This window comes from Chelonoidis abingdonii, chromosome 5 (genome assembly GCF_003597395.2).
Source record: "Chelonoidis abingdonii isolate Lonesome George chromosome 5, CheloAbing_2.0, whole genome shotgun sequence".
Taxonomy (NCBI): Eukaryota; Metazoa; Chordata; order Testudines; family Testudinidae; genus Chelonoidis; species Chelonoidis abingdonii.
This window is the reverse complement of record NC_133773.1, coordinates 401,345-427,634: the sequence shown is the minus strand read 5'-3', so window position 1 is coordinate 427,634 and position 26,290 is coordinate 401,345. Positions and strand designations below refer to the sequence as shown.

The 26,290-nt window shown below is 46.2% G+C and overlaps 1 pseudogene; it reads right to left on the bottom strand.

Annotated features, from left to right (window-relative positions):
• LOC116838521 (class I histocompatibility antigen, F10 alpha chain-like) overlaps window positions 1-26,290 on the bottom strand; it is a 41,421-nt pseudogene that overhangs the window by 2,650 nt on the left and 12,481 nt on the right.

The following is a 26,290-nucleotide window of genomic DNA, read 5'->3' as shown; positions in this document are numbered from 1 at the left end:
CCACGCTTTCCCACCCTGGATGGTCCGGGACATCACTCCATATTCTCCTGAAATGCAAACGCACAGTTTCTTACCCTGCACTCAGGTCTGCAAATGCCAAGCTTTTGTAACTCTACACGAGAAGATCCCGCCCCCCATTCTTCCCTGAGAGAACCATAACCACGCTTTCCCACCTGGATGGTCCGGGACATCACCCATTTCATCCTGGAAATGCAACGCGAGCAGTTTTCTTTACCCTACCGTCTCGGCAAATGCAAGCTATTGTAACTCTACACAAGAGATGCCCGCTCCCCCATTCTTTCCCTGAGAGAACCATAACCCTCCCTGAGCTTTGAAAAATCTGGTTTCCTGATTGGTCCTCTGGTCAGGTGTTTGGTTCCCTTTGTTAACCCTTTACAGGTAAAAGAAACATTAACCCTTAGCTATCTATTTATCACACACACTCACCTCCAACACATTCTTGTGTTCCTGTTATTTCTTAGTACTTCCTGCAATGCACATATATTCTGTCATTTTATTCTTTCCAAGTGTTGTTATTTTAGGTTTCTGATTGGTTTGTGCAGTGAAACATTTATTTCTCTTATACTTACATTTAATTATTTGAGTAGTGAGTTCTAAGATGCCTAACCGGCCCTGGCTGGAGAAATTATCCCTATGGTAACTTTTAAAATATATATATCAAATCTAGGTTTTTTGTTTGTACTGGTGGCATGTATCCACACATTATCTCCATATTAGTGCACATAACCAAATTCTTTGTGCACAGGAATGAAAAAAATTAGAGGGAACTGTCCCCCCTGCCAAACAACATCAATTCAATTCCCGCCTTAATCAACTGCGCTGCACAGAACAGTGTGGACGGTATGAAGAGGAATGGTGATTTGGGGAGGTGCTGGGCACACAGACAAGGGAAAGTCTGGTTTGGCCTGGTGCTGTTCTACTTCCTCTTCCTATTCCCAGACCCACTGGGGCAGAGTTCGAGTCACATGGGAAGCATCATAATTGGGACCCTACCAAATTCACGATCCATTCTGGTCAGTTTCACACTCACAGGATTTTAAAAATTGTAAATTTCATTATTCAGATATTTAAATCTGATATTTCATAGTGTTAAGTATCAGAGGGGTAGCCGTGTTAGTCTGGATCTGTAAAAGCAGCAGAGAATCCTGCAGCACCTTATAGACTAACAGACGTTTTGGAGCATGAGTGGAGTATTCACCCACGAAAGCTCATGCTCCAAAACGTCTGTTAGTCTATAAGGTGCCACAGGATTCTCTGCTGCTTTCATAGTGTTGTAACCTAAGCTCCCTCTAAGCTGTGCAGCTGCACAGCAGACTATAAGGGCTGCGCAGAACCTATAAAGGGCTGTGCAGCATGGGGCAGGAGAGGAGAGAGGTAAGGAGTGGGTGGGAACTGGGGAAAGGAGCAAGTTGGGGCAGGGCTGCCGCGGGCCTCTCTCCCAGCCCCAGAGCTCGCACGCTGCTGGTGGGGAGAGGGCTGCGGGGAGCTGTCATAAATAGATAGCTAAAGGTTAATGTTTCTTTTACCTGTAAAGGGTTAACAAAGGGAACCAAACACCTGACCAGAGGACCAATCAGGAAACTGGAATTTTCAAAGTCAGGGAGGGTTTTGGACTGAGATCTTTTGTTTATCTCTCAGCTATGGAGTTCTTTCTGTCCTTCTTTCTTCTGTGTCCAACTTGTAGTACAGGTAGAAAACAATATAGGTTTTATGTTGTTTTGGGCTGTATTTAACATTGTGTGTAACCTGTTGGAATGTGTTCAATTGGATTCTTTTTAATCAGACTGTTATTTCATATTTTCTTATAAGCAATAGCCCTGGTATCTTGTCATCTTGAATGCAGAGAATATTGTGTCTTTTGTTTTCTTTTTTATATAAGCTTATTTTTAAAACCTGTTTGAGTCTTCTCTGGTTTAGGAGAAAGGAAGACAGGGGGGAGGGAACACTACGCTCTTGTGTTTAACTCTGCCTATGCCGGGCAGAAGAGCTTATGAGGGAAACGAGGAGATCAGAAATCTTTTCTGTTTCCTTGTATCTCGGTGGTGGTCTTGTCGCTCTGTGTTCGATGGAGAAAAACAGAGACATGTGTCTTGTATGTGAATGCCATGAACCTATGAAGATCCCGCAGTCCGTACGTCTCATGTTCGCACGTCATATGAGGTTAGTACCAGACGCAGGAGATGAATAGTACACTGGGGACAGGAAGGATATATGGGAAATTTGGGTTTAAATTTCACCACTTTGATCATATAGGATCAGGGTCCTCTCTGACTATTACGTGAGGGGAGTCAACGTAGTACCACGACCGGCCGGAATGGAGATATTGGGAGAAACACGGCAGCAAAGGTTGCCCAAATTACCAAGCTACATTGGCAAGATATGTGGCGAGTGTCTGTATGTATTTCAGATTCCTTCTAAGCATATGGGATATAAGGTGAAATGCTTTATGCAGGGGTTCTCTACAACACTAGTTAAGTATAGCTTTAGGACTAACTCTACTACACAGATACATTTGACTCGCATACAGACGAGTCACATCAGATTTGGGTACAAATGCATATAGATGAGCCATATAAACTACTTTTATTAAATAAGAGAGTATACATCAATGACTCCACCACGCATTCCTGAATAAAGTAGCTAGAGACTCAAGCCTACAGAGGGCAACGCAACCACATCGCCACCCAACTCACTTCACACACATGAACGGCACCATCGTTCCCACCACGTAGCAAACCCTCGCTACATATCGCACCCTCACAAATACTCCGGACAACTATAACCGCCATTCTGCTAGGCCACTTTACAGAGCCCAGTGCGTTCTCACTCAGCCAACAGGAGCTAGCCGGTCTTAGGAAGGTGACGGCGACATGCGTCCGTCCTATCCAGTGCTCACTAACATCTTTATGAGATGATAGGCTCTGGTAAGCACACATAAATAAGAGAAGAAAAAAATCACATTGCAAAATCGAAGCTTCGCGACTGAGTATCTAGGCTATCACCAAGTAAGTGGTAGGCTGGCCCATGGCAACGAGGTGAGAGTAGATCTATCAAGCAGCGAACCTACAGTGCAACTAGAAGCAAGTAATGCAAGCATCAGTCCTGCGTGTCTTTTAAAGTCAAAAGTTAAAGCCCTCCGCACCGGACTTACTCCTAGACGTCGACTGGATAATTCCTCGATTGTATTTAAGAGGAAATCTTTTCGAGTCAGCACGTAGTAGAAAGACCAGTACACTGAGTTCACTAAACAGGTGCATGCAGCAGATTGTTATTTAGACATCTCACTGAGATCCTTTTCACCTAACAACTTTCAGTAATTACAGTAGCAATTTATAACAGGCCAAACAGTGCACACAGCGAGTGGATTACCTTCAAAAGTGAGGCACTCGCGGAAGCTCTTGTCTCCTCGTCGTCACCCATATAAGGGCGCACGACAGGTAGTCAGGAACTGGACGGACAAATGCCTAGTCATACACGTACACGTGAGCACTCCGCTATATAGAGCATGCCAATTAATGACCTGAGTGGCTCACTGAAGACAGCACTGAAGACGTACGACTTTAGACGTGCTCTAGTAGTAACACTCTAAGGTGAGTATCTACAGTACGTGTGAGGGCAGTCTGGCCGCCAAGCTACCAACATGCAAGCTCATATACAACGAGGAGAAGATGCGACAAATCTACAAATTCTGGTTCGACACAGCCTGACTCAGCACCGTAGCGAATCCACTCAGAGGAGACACTCTCCAAGCACTACTAAGAGTCACGGCACAGAGCATGCACTTGAAAGAGGCTACGGCTAATATTATCCGTTTTCTGCCCTGTGCCACACAATTCGTGTAGTCTTGTAAAGTATCTTAATAATAGGACGAATGTGTTGTTGTAAAACCAATCGCAGCGACACACGAAGGGTAACCATTAATGAACTACACAATAGTCGCGAAGCAGTTAAGGTGACAGAATGTATCCAACGACTTGAAGGTATCTACCATACTATCGAGCTGGCTGAAATGAAGATATCAATTACCATGCTATAAGAGGAGGATGTATATAAAAACTTTTAATCACAGACATATGATCGGGAAAATTTACTGGTAACCAATTGAGACCGGCTCGGTAAACATGTGTAATAAGTCTCAATCAACCAGCGACCTTCTCCTTAGGCGCGGACAGCCAATTTACATGCACCCACAACCAGCGTGAAAACGACCATAGCCTGACTGCAATATGTAAATAAGAAATTTGATTTAAATGTTGAACAACCCTACAGGGAAAATGTCACTCAAGTTGATCAACATAAAACCATTCAAGCATTCTGTGAGAATGATTTTAGCACCCACATTCAGTAGAGAGGTAACGCCATCTCACACCAAGGGATGCTCGGTCCTCTTGGCTACCATATACAGACTTACATATGGGCTGCCTTAGCCAAGGCTTTAATGGTGCACCCAAAGAAACGATAACAAAATTGTTCTTCAGGCACTAACAGCTAATAATTGAGACACTGGCTTCAAGTAAGCACATCCATGCCACGCATCCATCTGACGCGGGCGAAACTCTATCGGAACGGAGCTACATGTCTCCACCGCGCTTCACATCCGTGACTGGGGCAATTTCGTTCACACATAGATGAGCTATCAACTGCGCTCGCTCGAAATACGGCGAGTACCATGCAGGCCATGACATACAGCCACAATCCCTCCTGTAGTGCTTCGTTCGACTTACGATTGGGAGGGTCTGGAGGAGGTACCTGCGTCAACCCAAGCCGGCAAGTCTCACAAGTAAACTAAATTTATACACCTACATGTATTCCTAGCCACCGCGGCCGCCCATCGTGCGTTGCGAATTGCACAGAGCTCTATCCACAATAGTGCCTCTGTACATCGCGCACGTGACAGCATAACAGTTACTTCGGGCACGAATGCTTACCTATCCTCGATTGCGCTGCGCGCGGCCGATATCGGGCACAACACCAGGTTTCTTCTCTGTAGTCACACCCAGCTCTCCACAACATGACACTTTTCCTGACCCTGGTGTCCCTGTATCAAGGATCGCATATGGCCGCATAACTTCTCCTCGACCATTCCATCAACCAGTATAGCAAGCGCTCTCGTCCACTCATATACATCTCACATCCTGCTACACCAGCTCCTCACACACGATCCCAGGCACTCTCTCGTCGCACCTCACTAACACATCGACTGATGAGCTCCTTTTTAAAGCCAGGTCCTGATTAGCCCTGTCCCGCGACCGGTATTTGTCATCAGCACGTGTCTGCTAACACAATGATCTATGAGGCGAATCATCATTTCTACTCGAGTCGTGAAGACTAGTGTAGGAGGACACATTGATATGACTATTGAGAAAGGTCTTAATTGTGTCGTATGCCACCAGGGTACCTGCCAGTATGAGTTGCTAGAGCTTCATCCAGAGCAGCTACACAATCTTTGAGTTACTTTAAGCAGTACTAGGGTGATCAATTATCAAAGTTAGATCTTCCAAGATGCGACTTAACATACATGTTTCTCTGATACTTTGTTTTATCATGTCAGCCCATCCTGATACGGCCATTGTCCGATCATCTATACAGTTAGTGGATCAGGTACGAAAGAGAGCACTGTGCAATAGAAAGAGAGTGCTTGTTTGACAAACACAAGGCGCGCAAAGGACATTTATAGCGACATCATCTCAGGCAAGGCAACTGTAATAACAGAAAGAGAAAATTAACTCTTGCCTTTTGGTTGAATAGCAACCTCAAGCAGATAATGAGTAGGTGAAAGACAGGACTCTAAGGTGATAGGAAGAGAATGGGAAAGTGAAAGGAAGGCCAACTGGTCTCTTAATATAACATCTTATGATTCTCTATATAAAAGTATAAATTTCAATTCATGTACATTTGGGCTTTAATGCAATTCTATAACAGACAGGGTCTGAAAACAAGACAATTTAACACATTCTGAAACTGGGGCTGAACAGGTTTATAGTTCTGGTAAATCAAATCTGGCTGGTATATTTATCATATTTTTATTCAATTAATCAGCACCCTCATCCCCCCACAACATACACACACACCCAACACCTCAACCCCAGCCCCCAGCGCCTGAGCCCTCCTGCTCCTGAATCCCTCATTCCCGAGCCCACACCAGAGCCCCACCCCCTGACGCCCCCTCCCTGCCCCCTAGCTGGGAACCCCTCCCACACACTGAACAAAACCCCTCGGCCCAACCTCATTAATTTTGTTATGTGCCCCAAAGTAGGAGTGACTGTCACAAGTGACACCTCCATGTTGTGTCACATAAGATTAATTCGCCACGTGAGTGGGAAAAAAATAGAGGGATACGCTGTTGTAACTGTAAGGGTTCTGACCCAAAAAGGGCTGGGGGAGGTGTCAAGGTTATTGTAGAGGGATTTCAAGTATTGCTACCTTACTTTCTGCAGCTGCGTATGGCATAATGATGCTGCCTTCAAAGCTGGGCACCTGGCCCAGCAGCGGCGCTCTCTGACCACCCAGCTCTGAATTCAGTGAGGAAGAAAGGGTGACAATATGTAATCCCCTATAAAACCTTGCCCAATCCCCCGAAAAACCCGCCTTTTGGTTTGGGACCGTCAGCTGAGAAACAACTGGTCTCCCCTGTGAAATCTGGATAGGTGTAGGGTAAAAATCACACAAAAGAAACAGATTTCATGGTACATGAACGTGTTTTTCAATAGCCTGTGAAGTTTGGTAAGGGCCCCTAATCATAAAACCATCTGCATATCCTGGTTTGCCAACTTTGACCTCTGGAATAAACATTCGCGCATTCGAAAGGGCACAAGGGAGCCCAGGGCAAGGCTGAGCACCTGTGCCTTAACTCCACATTAACAAAGTTCTTGCACTGATTTCTGTTTTTCTGGAGTAACGCAGGAGGAGTGAAGGGGAGGCGCGACTGAGGGCCAAACTGTAGGAGGAAGGGTGCTGCTCTGAAGGAAGTTTTTGTTGGAATTTTCAAACCCCTTCTTTTAACCCAACTGGAGCACCCCTGAGAGGGTAAAGAGAGAGCTTGGACTGCTATAACCCTAGCAGGGCCTGGCTAGATCTGTGCACTTTATACGGCTCTTGCTGCCAGGCATTAGAAACGGCCTTCAAGAACCGTCCATAATTTAGTAAATATTTCCCATAGTTTTAGTCTTAGTCATTCCTAAAGCTAATTGTGGGAGACACCTGAGGAGGGCATTTGAACATTGTGGTCCATCGAGGCAGAATTGGGTCTGATCTGAAATCAATGGCAGACTCCATTGGCCAAACAGGATTTGGTTCAGGCCCAAAAGATTCACAAAGCCACCGAAACCAACTTCAGATAGTCAAAAGAAGTGTACGTTAAAACAGGTCAGACACCTTCAAGGGTCACACTCAGCCCACACACACACAGCTCTAAAGGGGACAATTCAGCTCAAAACACCACTCTATACATTCCGACTTAATCAACTGTCTACATGAGCAAAATTGGGACCCCATGTCCACAAAGCAATGCAATTCCACTCAGTGACCATAAAGATGAGGAGCAATTGAAGAAGAAGGATCAGGTGTTTTTTAACACTATATACTAGACTCCTCTGATCAAGTTATAGAACATGGTGTCTACAGACACCTACACTACTTGAAGAAGACCCCGTGCTGGGAAAATAACAGACCTGGGACTGATTATCCACGAGTTCCTGGAATGTATTGGAGACAAATGTTCTTTCAGAAGGCGAGAAAGCTACTAGGTGGAGAGGGCCTGTCCTATGATTTGCTTGGACAATAAGGGAGGAACTGGTCTGAGTAATTCAAAGTGGAAGAGCTTGGGTGAAAGTGAATCATGAAATGAGTAGAGTTCGTTTTATTCTAAGGAATGCTAAGGAAAAGGAAAACACACAATAAAAGACATGGATTTCAAGAAGGAAAGACCTTTAGCAAAACTCAGGGAGCTGTACAAAATAAGAATCCATGTGAAGCAAGTCTAAGGGAAAACGTTTCAGGCAAGTTGGAAAGTTCAAGGAACATTATCAAGAGCACAAGTGCAAACTAATCCCACTGAATCAGCGAAAGAAAATGAAGGATGCAAGAGACCATGCTGGCTTCAAACCAGGAGATCTTCAATAATCTTAAAAAAAAAAGAGTCCTACACAAAGTGGAAACTAAGATAAATTACAGGATAATAACAAATAACACAAGTCTGTAGGGGCAAAATAGAAGGCCAAGGTGCAAAATGAGATCAAAAATTGTGCAGCATAGGTAAACAAAAACATTCTATCAAATACATTAGAAGCAAGAGGAAAGGCCAAGGACGGGCAGGCCCATTAGTCAATGAGGAAGGAAAAGACAGTAACCAGAACATGGGACAAAGGGCTAAATAACATTTTTTCAGTTTTACGCAAAACTATTTCAAAGCGAGGGGGAGATGTGATAACAGTTATTTCAAGTACATAAAAAGTTGTAGCAAGGAGAGGGTAAAAAAAATTTCATTAACCTCCGAGATAGGACAACAAGCAATGGGCTTAAATTGCAGCAGGGTCAGGCTTAAGGTTAGATATAGGAAAAAAAAATGTCAGGTGGTTAAGCACTGAAATAAATTGCTAAAAAGGGGAGGAGGTGTGGAATGTCCCTACATTGAAGGTTTTTAAGAGCAGGTTAGTCAGTGATTGTCAGATAATACCTACTCCTACCATGAGTGCAGGGGACTGGACTGGGTGTCCTCTCAGGTCCTTCCAGGTCCTACGATCTATGGCACTAAGAGCAATAGTTTGGAGATTCTCTAAATCTCAGTGTAGACAAGGCCTGTGGATAGAGCAGGAATCTCCTGCTGGTGCCTCTAGCTAAAACCACAAGCAATAACTGAGGCTGTTTTCCAAGATGGCCAACTTGAAAAGAGCAAATGGGTCACCTGTCACTACCCTGAGCTAACAATGCGTAGCCCATCTCCCTTCCTCCCTGCCAGAGGAAAAGGTATAATTCAGTGAACATGCAGCTTCGAAAGACTGGAAAACCCGACTGCAATCCGGTGTCCACACCATCAGAAACACGGCCCCTGGCCCAGCACAGCCCCCTGCACTCCCAGTAATAGCACTCAAGTCCCCAGGTGCTCTGGATCGCTGGAGAGAAAGACACAATTGACACAGTTTCCAAAGACCCTTGGCGCAAACTTGGTGCCTGACTCCTTGGAAAAATCTAGCCCCATATTAACTGTAAACACCACAACCCATTTCTGGTGGCCCTCCAGCAGCTCCATGGGGATCATAGCTCAGTCCTGCGGTGGGCAGTTACATGAGCTGACACTGGCTTCCCGTATTGCTGTTGTTCCTTAGCGGTGTGCAGCCTGGGAAATTCAAGGGAATCCCCCACCCCAGGGCTCTTTACCTGGGCATTTAATTTTTCCAGACGACTACTCCGATTAAACACACCAATCAGGACAAGCTGCACTGATAAACTCAGCCATAGAACGGGAACAGAACTGTTATTTGTTCTGAATGGAATGGACGAGAATGATTCAACTGGGGAAAATCCGCCCTCCCCCAAGAAACCCCACTTTCATCCCAACTGCAGAGGCAGCAGCTCCCAGATAAGGCTGATCCTGCACCCTCCAACCCTCAGTGCAGCACCACACCACATCATACCATAGAAAGTCTTGGACACTAGGAAGGAGGATGTCAGTATCAACCCTAAAATTGGAGGGGGAAAAACTTCCTGAAGGTCACAGAGTAAGTCAGTGCAAAAGCCAATAATCGATCCCAGGAATCCTGAATTTCCATCCGCTCCTGCTCTAACCCACAATAGCCCCACTCCCTTCCATGTTAGAGCCAGAAACCCAGAGTCCCTGGCACCCAGCCCTCCCCACTCTGCTCTAAACCCACTAAGCCCCCACTCCCATGTTCCAGAAAACAGAACCCAGGAGTCCTGCTTTCCCAGCACCTGCCCTTACTAAACCCACTAGCTCCCCCTCCTAGACCCAGGACAGAGCTCCAGGAATTCTGGCATACCAGCCCTAAACGCGCCTTGGACACGCTGACATTCATGACTAATGAACACGAGTCACATGTGTGATCTGGTGACAACGAAATGACTTTCAAAGCTCTGGATTCCTCCATGAAGTGCGTTACAGAACACAATGCGTGTTTGAAGGGGCAGAAGTGAAGAGGGAATGACAGAGATATTGAAAATAACTGGTCTTGTTATATGAACCTGTAAACCCAGAGTTTCTTAATACACTTTCAGTTTCCCCCTCATCAAGCTTCTCCTGTTGCTGAAAGATCTAACATAATAATGCAGCAAAAAGAAAAATATTTTCTAAAGAATAAGGAAATGTGGTTTATGACACAAAAATTGGCAGGGATGTGGTAGCAGGAATTATGTTGTGAAAACCATCTGCTGACTAGATTCCAGGCAGGCTGCCCTTTTATAAATGGTTTTGCACTTCAAATGCTCATTTCCACATCCCAATTAAACCAAGAAAAAGGGCTGAAGGGCAAGCTCCATGTGTAATACATTCCTTCCTTGACTTCCTTGTGGCTAGGGGCACAATACAAACACACAAACTCCCTTACCCCAGGGGACAGAGAAATGGCTCTAACGAGGCTTTCAATGCTCCACAGAACATGAAAATAATGGGCTTTGATCTTGGATCAATCTCCATTGTCACCCAGGGTCTGTAAGGTCACATCACCACTGGAGGATGGCCTTCAGAGTAGGTCTCCTGCTGTCTGCTCCTCCCCAATTTTTCAGGCCAGTCACGGTGATGTCCCGGGGGTTAGAACCCACTGATCGATCAGGAGAGGTGGTGAGGCCCGTCATGAGAGACCTGTCACTCAACTCCTAGCTGTTGGGCGCACTGGGAAAAGACACCCAATTGAAGTCAAGTTGTTTTCAAAAGCTCTAATCCAGGCAGCTTTGTGGACCCTCTGCAAGCATGAAATTCTGAGACCAGACCAGCAATGGGAGAAGGAATGAGAGTCCAGAGACAGAATCCCTCTGATGAGAGAGAACCATGATGGAGTGGATGGGTGAGAGTCTGTGGCCTGCATCGTGCAAGGTCAACGAAGTGATCAATAATGGTCTCTTAGAACCTTAAAGTCTATGAGTCTATAAACTACCAATGTTAGAGGATTTCTTGCCAAATTCACAGCATCAAGCAATGGAACCTGAATCCACAAGGCCCTGACCGGATTTATCAAAGTCCAGTAACCAGAAGCCCTCTGCTGCCAGCCACAGTAACCACAAAGTACCTAGAAAGGCTTCCACTAAGCTCCAGATACAGGTGTCAATCCTAATCACACGCTAATGTTTGGTGCCCATCTCATATCAGTCCCTGGATTGGAAGAGGGGAAAATCCTTGCACCTGACCAGGGACCAAAAAATGAACTACACAAACGACCATGTTAGAGATGGAAAGGACCATAAAAAAAGTGACACACACTGCTAAACTGCTTTCTCCAAACTAGCTAATATTAACTGGCTAATTTCGCCGTTGTTGTTACAAAATTTATTACACCCAACATTAGGATTTCAAAAGGATTACACATGTTGAAAATCAGTTTCCGCAGCCCCCTGGGTTAAAAAATTTTTTTTTTGAACTATTACATTAAATTTGCTCTGTAAAGCTTTTTTCTTGTTGCACTTGTAAAGAGGGCCTAAGAACAAGACAATGTTCTGCCTGAGTTTGTAAGAGAAATAAGCAAAACTAGTACAATTGATGCAAAAGACACACGTACAAATTTCAGGTAACCTGAAACAGTGAGAGTGAACGTTTGGGAAACGGGAAAAATTATGGTTGTAATGGTGCAACTAATTTGGGAATTTGTGTCCATGGTAACATTTTGGATAACAGTGATTTAACATTTTGAAGCAGACTACGTGCAACTGTCCTTTTGAGTCAGAGAGGTAAAGTATTTAACCTCTTCCTTCCACAATTTTCTGCTGATTAATCTTTAATATACTTAAATTAATAAATGTGACTTGGAAATGTGATTACTGAATGATCTATTGAATAAAAAGAATCAAGGAAATAAGTGAGCAGGTGTTGCCCCAAAGCCCCAAAAAGGGTTTAGGGGTCTTGGAGGAAAACTTAAGGACAAGGGGAGCCTGTCTCCAGATTAAGTAATGGGGAGGCAATTCAACGCAAGGGATGGCACAGAAGAAAGCACACCAGATGACTGTGTTTGACAAGAGGCAGCAAGGACAAAGCTACCGCATTGTGAAACACAGGGGCTGGGGTAACAACAAATATGAAGGTACAGACAGTGAACGGGAGGAATTACAGTGAATGAAGCTGGTGTCCATAAGACTGGTGGCACTTATATTTAAAGCTTGAGTGGCCCTTTTCTCTACAGAGTCAATTTTCAGAAGTGCTCCAACATGCACAACGCACAGGCCAGATTGTCTTGCTAACGGCTGCGTCACAACCAAGGGAAGAGAGAGAATTGTGGTGTAAATGGAACATTTGGCAAGGTTTTTTTTTGGCTCTGGAGATGCAGCTTCTCTACAGTGAGCAGGTGCTTTTAACATTTTTCAGTTTCTAACTTTTTTTCCAGCAGACTGTGAGTGTTGGGGAGGGGTTGTTTCCCCACCCATCCCTGCGCAGGTTAGCTTGAAGGGCCCTGTGATGTAAAGAGATTGCATCCGTACTCTCAGGTTAGTCCAGAGAGGAAAGTCTGGGTGACAGAGAGGGAAGGGAAGTGGGTTATTTCCCTTTGTTGTAGGCTCAGGGTTTCTGAGTCTTGGGGTCCCTCCAGGGAAGGTTTTGGGGAGACCAGAGGGGGCCCAAAACCCTGGAAATTTTGGATGGTGGCAGCGAGATCAGATCTAAGCAGGTAAATTGAGCTTAGAGGGGTTCATGCTAGGCACCCAGATTTTTGGACGCTAAGGTCCAGATTTGGGAAAGATGCTTATGATAGGAGCCCTCTAGCCCCAGCCCCAATGCAGCTGGCCTGCACCCCAAACCTCTCATCCCCTGCCCCACCCTACAGCCCACAGGCCCCACACCTCTAGCCACTGGGTATCATAATTTTATAATATTGCTGTACACAAAAAAAGAAATATTGAAAATTAATTCCCTGATCCTGCAAACACTTACACAGATACATAGCTCTACTCACAGAAAGAGTCCTGTGTTTTAAAGTTAAGTAAGCGTTTGCCCCATCAGGGACTTGTGTATTTTTATTAAGAACTTGTCACGTAGTAGCAGAAAATCAGTGTCACTTCAACAGTGAAACAATTTTGTTTTAACAATAAAAAGTTATTTAAACTTTCAGTAATTTACAGTAGCAATTTTATACAGGCCAAAGTTTTCAAAGAGTGGAACCCAAAATTAGGCTCTTCGGCCTGCCTGTAGCCATCTAAGGGAGGGATTTTCAGGAGTGCTTAGAGAACATGTCCTACTGACTTCAAACTGCAAAACCTGGTGGTTGAAGAAGCATTTCAGCTCTTTACTTGTGAATTATACTGAATGGTGACGCTGGCCGCAGATCATCAAGCTCTTACACATCGCATTTCACTAGTGGATCTCAAAGCTCTTCACAAAGGAGGCACAGAGCACAGGCTACTCGCTTTTCAATTCTGTGTCTGTATAGTCTTATAATAGGGAATATTAATGAGGCCTTGGGCTTGTCTTTTCACACTTAAAATGCTCATCTGTGCTGAAGAGTTCTTAGCAAAAAAAAATTATATAAAATCTGAAATTTTATGAACAATTGAGACTCTAAAAAAAAGTTCAAAACATCACTTTGACAATTTAAGACCATAAAATGGAAGAGAACTAGCAATATGTAAATAAGAAATTTGATTTAAATGTTGAAAAAACCCTACATTTAAATGTCATAATTTACATAAAAATTTTAAATTTGTGATTTTTATTCACCCTAAGAAGAGGAGCTCCCAAAGGGTGCTGATGAAAATGTGGTGTGACAAAGTTCCTCCTCTACCTTGGTGGGTCCTGCGCTTATTGGTGGATTTGTTCACCTCAGTGATCTTCCCCTCTTGTGGAACCCACAGTCTGGGTCAGCTCCTCCTGTGTCTGATCAGGAGTTGGGAGGTTTGGGGGGGAACCTGGGCCCGCCCTCTACTCCGGGTTCCAGCCCAGGGCCCTGTGGATTGCAGCTGTCTATAGTGCCTCCTGTAACAGCTGCATGACAGCTACAACTCCCTGTGCTACTTCCCCCTGGCCTCCTCCAAACACCTTCTTTATCCTCACCACAGGATCTTCCTTCTGATGTCTGATAATGCTTGTCTCCTAAAGCGTACTAGGGATTTGTTTAGCCTGGGGCTAACATACATGTTTCTCAGTACTTTACTGTAGCCATCTGGCCTTGTCCGATCACAGTGGGCAGGTACGAGAAACACCAAAACAAAACCAAGACCTGTTGTTTGAAAACACAAGGCAAAGGACAAAGCGACATCACTCAAGGCAACTGAATTAAGAAGAGAAAATTACTCTTGCCTTTTGTTGAAAGCAACCTCAGCAGAAAGAGTAGGTGAAAGACAGACTGCAAGGGATAGAGAAGAGATGGGAAAGTGAAAGGTAAAGGCCAACTGGTCTCTATATAACATCTTTGATCCTATATAAAATGTATAAATTTTCAATTCATGTACATTTGGGCTTTAATGCAATTTCTATACAGACAGGGTCTGAAAACAAGACAATTTAACACATTCTGAAACTGGGGCTGAACAGTTTATAGTTTCTGGTAAATCAAATCTGGCTGGTATATTTATATATTTTTATCATTAATCAGCACCCTCATCCCCTCCACACATACACACACACCCACACCTCAACCCTCAGCCCCAGCCCTGAGCCCCCTCCTGCATCCTGAATCCCTCATTCCCAGCCCCACCCCAGAGCCCTCACCCCCACACGCCAACCCTCTGCCCTAGCCTGGAACCCCCTCCCACACACTGAACAAACCCCTCGGCCCCACCTCATTAATTTTGTTATGTGCCCCAGTATGGAGGTGATCTGTCACAAGTCACCTCCATGTTGGTGTCACATAAGATTAATTCCGCACGTGAGTGGGAAAAAATAGAGGGAACGCTGTTGTAACTGTAGGGGTTCTGACCCAAAAAGGGGCTGGGGGGGTGTCAAGGTTATTGTAGAGGGATTTCAGTATTGCTACCCTTACTTCTGCACTGCGTCTGGCAAGATGCTGCCTTCAAAGCTGGGCACCTGGCCAGCAGCGGCTGCTCTCTGACCACCCAGCTCTGAATTCAGTGCAGAAGAAAGGGTGACAATATGTAATCCCCTATAAAAACCTTGCCATCCCCCCGAAAACCCCCTTTTGGGTTGGGACCGTCAGTCTGAGAAACACTGGTCTCCCCTGTGAAATCTGGATAGTGTAGGGTAAAATCACACAAAAGAACAGATTTCATGGTACATGACGTGTTTTTCATGGCTGTGAGTTTGGTAGGGCCCTAATCATAATACCTCTGCATATCCTGGTTTGCCAACTTTTGACCTCTGGGAATTAAACATTCCCATTCTGAAAGGGCACAGGGAGCCCAGGGCAAGGCTGAGCACCTGTGCCTTAACTCCACATTAACAAAGTTCTTGCACATGAATTTCTGTTTTTCTGGAGTAACGAGGAGGAGTGAGGGAGGCGCGACTGAGGGCCAACTGTAGGAGGAAGGGTGCTGCTCTGAGGAAGTTTTGTTGGCATTTCTCAAACCCCTTCTTTTACCCACTGGAGGCACCCCTGAGAGGGTAAAGAGAGAGCTGGACTGCTATACCCTAGCAGGGCCTGGCAGATCTGTGCACTTTATACCGGCTCTTGCTGCCAGGCATTAGACGGCCTTCAAGACCGTCCATAATTTATGTAAATATTTCCCATAGTTTTAGTCTTAGTCAGTTCCTAAAGCTAATTGTGGGAGACACCTGAGGAGGGCATTTGAACTTGTGGTCATCGAGGCAGAATGGTGCTGATTTGAAATCAATGGAAAGACTCCCATTGGCTTCAACAGGATTTGGTTCAGGCCCAGATTTCACAAGCACCGAAACCAACTTTCAGATAAGTCAAAAGAAGTGTAACGTTAAAAGCAGGTCAGACACCTTCAGGGTCACACTCAGCCACACACAGCACAGCTCTAAGGGGACAATTCAGCTCAACACCACTCTATACATTCCCGACTATCAACTTGTCTACATGAGCAAAATTGGGACCCATGTCCACAAGCAATGCAATTCCACCAGTGACCATAAAGATGGAGCAATTGAGAAGATGAGGATCAGGTGTTTTTAACCACTATCATCTAGACTTCCTCTGAACAAAGTTATAGAACATGTGTCTACAGCCACTCTACACTACTGAAGAAGACCCCTGCTGGGAAAATAACAGACCTGGGCACTGATTATCCAACGAGTTCCTGGAATGTATTGGAGACAATTTTTCTTTCAGAAGGCGGAGAAAGCTACTAGGGGAGAGGCTGTCCTAGATTTGGCTTGGACATAAAGGGAGGAACTGGTTGAGAATTTCAAAGTGGAAGGCAGCTTGGGTGAAAGTGATCATGAAATGATAGAGTTCGTTATTCTAAGGAATGCTAGGAAGGAAAACACACAATAAAAGAATGGATTTCAAGAAGGAAGACTTTAGCAAACTCAGGGAGCTGGTACATAAGATCCCATGGGAAGCAAGTCTAAGGGGAAAAACAGTTCAGGAGAGTTGGAAAGTTCTCAAGGAGACATTATCAAGAGCACAAGTGCAAACTATCCCACTGAACAGGAAAGAAATGAAGGATGGCAAGAGACCATGCTGGCTTCACCAGGAGATCTTCAATAATCTTAAAAAAAAAAAGAGTCCTACACAAAGTGGAAACTAGATTAAATTACAAAGGATAACTAAACAAATAACACAAGTCTGTAGGGGCAAAATTAGAAAGGCCAAGGTGCAAAATGAGATCAAACTAGCTAGACACATAAAGGTAAACAAAAAAACATTCTACAAATACATTAGAAGCAAGAGGAAGGCCAAGGACGGGGCAGGCCCATTAGTCAATGAGGAAGGAAAGACAGTAACAGAACATGGGAAAAGGGCTAAATAACATTTGTTTCAGTTTTTACCAAAACATTTCAAAGCGAGGGGGAGATGTGATAACAGTTTTCAAGTACATAAAAGGTTGTTACAAGGAGAGGGGTAAAAAAAAAATTTCATTAACCTCCGAGGATAGGACAACAAGCAATGGGCTTAAATTGCAGCAGGGCAGGCTTAGGTTAGATATTAGGAAAAAAAATGTCAGGGTGGTTAAGCACTGAAATAAATTGCCTAGAGAGGTTGTGGAATGTCCCTCATTGGAGGTTTTTAAGAGCAGGTTAGTCAGGGATGGTCTAGATAATACCTACTCCTACCATGAGTGCAGGGGACTGGACTGGGTGTCCTCTCAAGGTCCCTTCCAGTCCTACGATTCTATGGCACTAGAGCAATAGTTGGAGATTTCTCTAAAATTCTCAGTGTAGACAAGGCCTGTGGATAGGAGCAAGGATCTCCTGCTGGTGCCTCTAGGCTAAAATCCACAAGCAAATACTGATGGCTGTTCAGAGATGGCCACTTGAAAAGAGGCAATGGGTCACCTGTCACTTACCCTGAGCTACAGCGTAGCCATCTCCCTTCCTCCCTGCAGAGAAAAGGTAAATTTCAGTGACTGCAGCTCGCAAGACTGGAACCGACTGCAATCGGTGTCCACAGCTCAGAAACAGGGCCCCTGGCCCAGCACAGCCCCCTGGCACTCAGTAATAGACTCAAGGTCCCAGGTGCTCTGGATCGGCTGGAGAGAAAGACACAATGACACAGTTTCCAAAGACCTTGGCGCACTGGGTGCTGAGCTCCTTGGAAAAATCTAGCCCCATATTAACTGTAACCCACACCCATTTTCTGGGTCTGGCCCTCCAGCAGCTCCCATGGGGATCATTAGCTCAGTCCTGCGGTGGGGCAGTTACATGTACTGACACTGGCTCCCGTATTGCTGTTGTCCTTAGGCGGGTGTGCAGGGCCTGGGAAATCCAGGGAATCCCCCCACCCCAGGCTCTTTACCTGGGCATTTATTTTTCCAGACGACTACTCCGATTATACCACCAATCAGGACAACTGCACTGATAACTCCAGCCAGAACGGGAATCAGACTGTTATTTGGTTCTGAAATGGAATGGAGAGAATGATCAATGGGGGAAAATCCCCCTCCCCCCAAGAAACCCCACCTTTCATCCCACTGCAGAGGTCAGTCAGCTCCCCAGATAAGGGCTGAGTCCTGCAACCCTCCAACCCTTCCAGTGCAGCACCACACCACATCATACCATAGAAAGTCTTGGACACTAGGGAAGGATGGATGTCAGTATCATCCCTAAATTGGAGGGGGAAAAGACTTCCTGAAGGTCACAGAGTAAGTCAGTGCAAGAGCCAATAATCGATCCCAGGAATCCTGATTTCCAGCCGCTCCTGCTCTAACCCACTAGCCCCCACTCCCCTTCCATTGTTAGAGCCAGAACCCAGGAGTCCTGGCACCCAGCCCTCCCCCACTCTGCTCTAACCCACTAGCCCCCACTCCCATTCCAGAAACAGAACCCAGGAGTCCTGCTTCCCAGCACCCCTGCTCTAACCCACTAGCTCCCCCTCCTAGACCCAGGACAGAGCTCAGGAATTCTGGATACCAGCCCCTAAACGCCCCTTGACCACGCTGACATTCATGACTAATGGAACACAGTCACATTGTGTGATTCTGGTGACAAACTGGAAACTGACTTCAAAGCTCTGGATTCCCTGCCATGAATGGCGTTACAGACACAATGCGTGTTTTTTGAAGGGGCAGGAAGTGAAGAGGGAATGACAGAGATATTTGAATACTGTTCTTGGTTTATATGAACCTGTAAACCCAGAGTTCTGTATACACTTTCAGTTTCCCTCATCAGCTTCTCCTGTTGTCTGAAAGATCTACATAATAATGCAGCAAAAAGAAAAATATTTCTAAGAGAATAAGGAAATGTGGTTTATGACACAAAAATTGGCAGGGGATGTGGTAGCAGGATTATGTTGTGAAACCATCTGCTGACTAGATTTCCAGGGCAGGCTGCCCTTTTAGAAATGGTTTGCACTTCCAAATGCTGCATTTTTCCACATCCCAATTAACCAAGAAAAAAAGGGCTGGAAGGCAGCTCCATGTGTAATACATTCTTCCTTGACTTCCTTGTGCTAGGGGCACAATGACAAACACACAAACTCCTTACCCCAGGGGACAGAGAATGGCTCTAACAGGCTTTCATGCTCCACATGACATGAATAATGGGCTTTGATCTTGGGATCAATCTCCATTGTCACCCAGGTCTGGTAGGTCCCATCCCCACTGGGTAGGATGCCTTCAGAGTAGGTCTCCTGCTGTCTGCTCTCCCCATTTTTCAGCCAGGTCACGGTGATGTCCCGGGGGTAGAACCCACTGATCGTACAGGAGAGGGTGGTGAGGCCGTCATGAGATGACCTGTCACTCACTCTAGCTGTTGGGCGCACTGGGAAAAAGACAAAATTGAAGTCAGTTGTTTTCAAGCTCTAATCCAGGCAGCCTTTGCTGGACCTCTGCAGCATGAAATTCTGAGACCACAGCAGTGGGAGAGGATGAGAGTCCATGAGACAGAATCCCTCTGATGAGAGAGAACCATGGATGGAGTGGATGGGTGAGAGTCTGTGGCCTGCATCGTGCAGGAGGTCAGACGAGATGATCATAATGGTCTCTTCTGACCTTAAAGTCTATGAGTCTATAACTACCATGTTAGAGGATTTCTGTGCCAAATTCACAGCATCAGCAATGGTGAACCCTGAATCCAGGTCCCTGACCGGATTTTATCAGTCCAGTAACCAGAAGCCTCTGCTGCCAGCCACAGTAACACAAGTACCTAGAAAGGCTTCACTAAGCTCCAGATACAGGTGTCAATCCTTAATCACACGCTATGTTTGTGCCCATCTCCTATCAGTCCCTGGATTGGGAAGAGGGGAAAATCTTGCCCTGACCAGGGACCAAAAAATGAACTACACAAACGGACCAGTTAGAGATGGAAAGGACCATTTAACAAAAAGTGACACACACTGCTAAACTGCTTCTCAAACTAGCTAATATTAACTGGCTAATTTCGCGTTGGTTGTTACCAAATCTATTTACACCAACATTATGGATTTCAAAAGGATTTACACATGTTGAAAAATCAGTTTCCCAGCCCCCTGGTATTGAACTATACATTAAATTGCTCTGTATAGCTTTTTTCTTGTTGGCACTTGTAAAGAGGGCTAAGGACAAGACAATGTTCTGCTGAGGTTTGTAAGAGAAATAAGCAACTAGTACAATTGATGCAAAAAAACCCACGTACAAATTTCAGGTAACCTTGAACAGTGAGAGTGAACTGTTTGGGAAGGGAAAAATTATGGTTTGTAATGGTGCTAACTAATTTGGGGAATTTGTGTCCATGGTAACATTTGTGGATAACAGTGATTTAACATTTTGAAGCAGACTACGCTGCAACTGTCCTTTTGAGTCAGAGAGGTAAAGTATTTAACCTCTTCCTTCCACATTTCTGCTGATTAATCTTTAATAAGCTTTGATTAATAAATGTGACTGAATGTGATTATCTGATGTCTTATTGATAAAAGAATCAAGGAATAAGTGAGCAGGTGTTGCAGCAAAGGTAGGTCTTGGAGGAAAACTTTAAGGACAAGGGGAGCCTTCTCCAGATTAGTATGGGGAAGGCAATTCCACACGCAAGGGATGGCACAGAAGAAAGCACACAGATGACTGTGTTTGGACAAAGAGGCAGCAAGGACAAAGCTACCGTCATTGGTGGAACACAGGGGCTGGGGTAACAACAAATATGATGGTACAGACAGTGAATCTGGAGGAATTACATGGTGAATGAAGCTGGTGTCCATAGAACTGGTGGCACTTCCATATTTAAGCTTGAGTGGCCCTTTCTCTACAGAGTCTATTTTTCAGAGTGCTCCAACATGCACACGCACAGGCAGATTGTCTTGCTAACGCTGCGTCACACCAAGGGAAGAGAGAGAATTTGTGGTGTAAATTTGGAATCATTTGGTCAAGTGGCTCTGGAGATGCAGCTTCTCTACAGTGAGCTGCTTTTAACATTTTCAGTTTCTTACTTTTTTTTCCAGCAGAGCTGTGAGTGTTGGGGAGGGGTTGTTTCCCCACCCATCCCTGGCGCAAGGTTAGCTGAAGGGCCCCAAACCCGTCTGCTCCATTTTGGAATTGGGGCTGGGGAATGGAGATGTAACTTGTAGTGTCCCCGGGGCAGGGGCATGTCCCCCATCTTACCTTTCCTCTGCAGAGTCTCCTTCCCATACTCTAGGGAATTCCTTAGCCAGGAAATACATGTCTCCTCCAAGTAGTGTTTCCATCCCTGGTTGTCATTTATTTCAGCATCCCATCTCCTCTTGGTGATCTGAGCCCCAATATCTGCTGCTACCCATGTCATGGTCTCCTTATCGAAAGTAAGAAAGTCTCTTCCATCGTATGAATCCTGGTAAAACCCCCGAACGGTGTTGTCTTCCCGGAGATCACAGCCGAACATCGTCTGGATAATGTGAAACCCTGAAACACACAGGCACACAGGGGCTGGGTCAAGATCACAGCACACGAGGGTCAGCAGCAGCCTCTCTCAAAATCTCACCAAGACCCCACTGCAGGGTAGCCCAGTGGGCCACCCCTTTGTTACTGGGCCCTCTCTCCCCTGAGAAACAGGGTCCCCCACTTCTGGTGTTGGGCTCTATACCCGACCAGCTCCTTTTAGGAGGGAACCCAAGCCTGCAGGGGGTCCTCCCTCCATACTGTGGGGTCTTGTACACAAAAGACCCTCACTGCAGAGAGCTCACACCCTTCAAGGAGTGCCTCACTGTTGCTTGTTCTTCTATCCTCAGCAACCCCAAAGAGAATATTGCAGGGATCTATCCCCTCCAGCTCTCTGAGGATCCCCCCAATTCTAGTAGTGAAGGTCATTTTGGAGAAGAGAGGGAGCGCAGGGAGTGTCTCCTGCTCTGTTTGTATTAATTTTGCAAGTACAGGAGGTCTGTCCGCCACATTAAACTCTGCTCTGGTTTAATGACCTCACAGGATCCCCAGGCTCACTCTGTTTCCCTGCCACATCTTCCCTATGCCCCTAACACAATCTAGGAACTGCAAAGAACCAACTTCAGATGCTTGGCCTCTTTTTAACATTAGCACTGTCTCGAGGTGATTCCCTGGAAAGATGAGGTCACTGACAGTCCTTAGTTAAGCTGGCCATCATTTTCCCACAGCCAGGCTAATCTTCACAACAATGGCTGCCATCTCCCATTATTTGCCACACAAATAAGACCAGCCTTAGCATATGTCTACACTACGAAGTTTTGTCACCGAAGGTACTGCTGACAGGCAGAAGTCACTAAAAGAAGTCACCAAAGGAAGAAAAGTCGCAGGCGGACAACTTTCTGGGAGAGATGGACAGCAGCAACCTGGCATCACATTTGGCACTCACAGAGCAGCTGCATATTGTAGACCATCGCTTTTGGGCTAGGAGAACCAGCACTGAACGGTGGAATCGCACCATCATGCAGGTGTGGGATGAACAGCAGTGGCTACAGAACTTCAGGATGTGTAAAATAGTCTTCCTGGAGCTCTGTGCTGAGCTGGTCCCCAAACTGTGGCACAAGGACACCAGAATGAGAGCTGCCTTCTCGGTAGAGAAGCGTGTTGCAATCGCTGTGTGGAAGATCGTGGCTCCTGATTGCTACTGATCAATTGCAAATCAATTTGGAGTGGGGAAGTCTACTGTTGGGATTGTATTACTCCAAGGGTGCAGGGCAGTAAATTGCATCCTGCTGTGGAGAACCGTGATGCTGGGAAACGTGCATGACATACTGGATGGCTCTGCAGAGATTGGCTTTCCTAACTGGGTGTGGGGGAGGGAGGCGCAATAGATGGCACATATATTTCAATTATTGCACCAGACCACCTTGCCACAGAGTACATCAACAGGAAGGGACACTTCTCGATACTGCTGCAGGCACTTGTGGATCACCAGGGGCATTTCACAGACATCAATGCAGGCTGGTCTAGAAAGGTGCATGACACACACATCTTCAGGAACAGTGCCCTGTACAGAAAGCTGCAGGCAGAGACCTTCTTTCCAGACCACAAGATCACAGAGAGGGATGTGGAAATGCCCATAGTGATCCTAGGAGACCTGGCTTACCCCTTACAGCCCTGGCTCATGAAACCTTACACAGGGCAGCTGGACAGCAGTAAGGAATATTTTAACAGGCTGAGACAGTGCCACATGGTGCTGGAATGTGCTGTTGGCAGATTGTAGGGGAGATGGAGGTGTCTCTTTGGCAGGCTAGACCTTATAAAGAAGAATATTCCCATGTCATAGCTGTGTGCTGCCCTTTGCATAATCTCTGTGAATCTAAGGGTGAAATGTTCAGGGGTGGATCACTGATGCCCAGCAGAGTTTCAGCAGCCAGACACTTGGGCTGTCAGAGGAGCACAGACAGCTGCTGTTAACATGAGGGCGGCTTTGAGGAAGCACTTTGGCAATGAGGGGCACTGAAGTGTACCCTTTGTGGTTGCTTCCCTGATGCTTCTCATTTAACATCCCATGTAACAAGTATTTCTGGAGAAAATGCTTGAACAGCCTGGACCAGGGGCTGAAGTGATAACTGTGGTTTGTGGAACAGAAAATAAAATAGTTATACCATTAAAAAAGTTTGCTTTTATTGATCAACACAAATTACAGTTCAACACACTAAAGCACCCATTGTTTGCTGGTAAAAATTATAGCTCTGTTTAGGTCCAGCTATCATGGTCAAACCTGTGAGAGGGGGTGGAGTGCAGGGGAAACTGAGGATTCCCAGGGAATGAAAATGTGTCCCCCCTCATAGCTCTTTTCACACAAGGTCTGTAAAATGTGCCCATGTGTGTCCCAATTCCTACAGGTCACTCGCAGCTGGGACTGCTTACAGGACCAGCACTAGCGTTTTTAGCGCCCTAGGCGCATGGTCATTTTGCTGCCCCGAGAGGGTCCGCTGGTTCGCGGGACCCTCCGCAGGCACGACTGCAGCAGGGCCACCGGAGCTGCCTGCCGCCCCCCTGCCGGCAAAACGCCGCCCCCCAATAATCCTAGCACCCTAGGCAATTGTCTAGGCTGCCTAAATGGAAGCGCCGGCCCTGACTGCTTAGACTCCTCTCCCCATACACTGATTAGGTCAAAAAGCTCCACAGTGGTCCAAGCTGGATGGCGTTTGGAACAACAGCCAGCCATGCTCACCTGGGAAGCCATGAAGTCACTGCATGCTGAGGCAGCCAGCAGGAAATGGAATTTAAAGTTCCCAGGGCTTGCAAGGGGGAGTGGTGAATTGTTGTTTACTGGCTGAAGGGCAGTGCAGTTCAAAGCACTGACCAAAGCGACTGGTTGGCATTGTGGGAAACCCCTATTAAGGTGAAAAAAGGCTCATTGTGTCCACACTGCATGTCTGTCGACAGTAAAGGGAGTAGGAAAAAAAAGAGTCCCTCATTTAGATGGAAGTTGTGTGTCACCGAAACCGGGTGTTTTTCTTGACAAAAGTCATGTTGCAGTATGGACGCTAACGCAGTTTTGTTGTCCAAAGGCAATTTTTGGTGACAAAACCTGGTAGTATAGACAAACCCTTAGTTAATTCAGCCACCTGGGAGGCTGGGAGGGAGACTGGGTGGGAGGGGAATGTGGGAATGGTGACAGAAGGAGAATTTAAGGGAGAGGGAGGGAGGCTGTGGTGAAAAGAGATCACGAGGAAGACTGAAACATGTGGGGAATGGATCAGACTCCTAGCTTGGCAAATGGAGCAGAATGTGGGGGCACAAAAATAACCCACATAGGTCCCAAATATGTTCACTCCTCCTCACCCTACACTAGATACATCAAGGTAAATGCCTAGATTTTCAGCAATGACTAGTGATTTTGGGTGCCCAACTGAGACCTTTTACAGGGACCTGATCAGAAAGTGGGAGCACATGGCCTCTGAAAATTAGATGCTTTTACAGTGTCTCAAGTCAGATACCCAAAACTTACTAATCACTTCCGGGAAAAAATGTAGACCAAGGGATAAGCAGAGATGGTTTCCCTCTAGACAGTGCCTAGGGGTCTGGTACCAAATGGGAGCTCAGGGAAACATGCTCCCTTCTGATTTCCCTCACTGCTGTTGTACTGCTGGCAATGGTGGCAGCGAACATGCCAGCAAGTCCCTGGCCACAACAAACGCCTCCGGGATAGATGGCACCGTGATCCTGCTGGCGCCTCACTGCCCCTCTGGTACCAGTGGCTAGTCAAGTACTGGACTCAACAGAGCCTGTGACCAGGGCGGAGCCGATGGTATCGCCTGCAGAGCAGAGGCAGAGGAGTGGCCAGACACAGGTCGCACTCCCCATGATTGTCCATTCTTAGAGATGGGGAACCTCCCAGACAGTTGCTTCTTACTTTTCTCTCTCGGCCCTGGGCATGGGGAACGGTGCCAAGAGTCCCACAAGGATTCTCTCTGCAGCAGTTCTTCATATCAACATTGAGGTACACAGTGCCAAGTTTGACTGGCTCGGCTCCGAACAAGTCTGAGCGCCACTTCCATCAGGAGGGACTTCGGCCTGGCCTCCCTGTCCTTTTTCATACGTGAACTGAACCAGTGGCAGAGCTGACAGCTCCCAAGCACTCTAGACAGCTAGAGTGCAGGTCGCCCAAAGGCATGGGCTTGCCACATGAGGCACCGAGTTTGAAGCCCGAGTTTTCTGGTCAGTTCCAGGACCAGAAAAGACAGCTATCTTTTCCACAACTGGTGTTCAAGATGTGTTGCTCATGTCTACTCCACAGTAGGTGTGCGTGCTTACCATGTGCACTACTGCCAGAAAGTTTTTCCCCTAGCAGTACCTGTAGGGGGAGCGCCCCCCCCCCCAAACACACCGCTGGGTGGCACCATCCTGGCACACTATAAGGGGCGCCATGCGCTCCCCCCACCCTCAGTTCCTTCTTGTCAGACAACTCCAACAGAGGGGATGGAGGATGGGATGTGGAATAGACATGAGCAACACATCTCTAAGAACACCAGTTACAGAAAAGGTAACTGTCTTTTCTTCTTCAAGTGATTGCTCATGTGGATTCCACAGTAGGTGATTTTAAGCTATATCTGTTCGAGGTGGGTAGGAGTTCACAAATTCTCAGGATGGAGCACAGCCTTGCCGAACCCAGCGTCATCCCTGGTCTGGAAGATGATCGCATAGTGCGAGG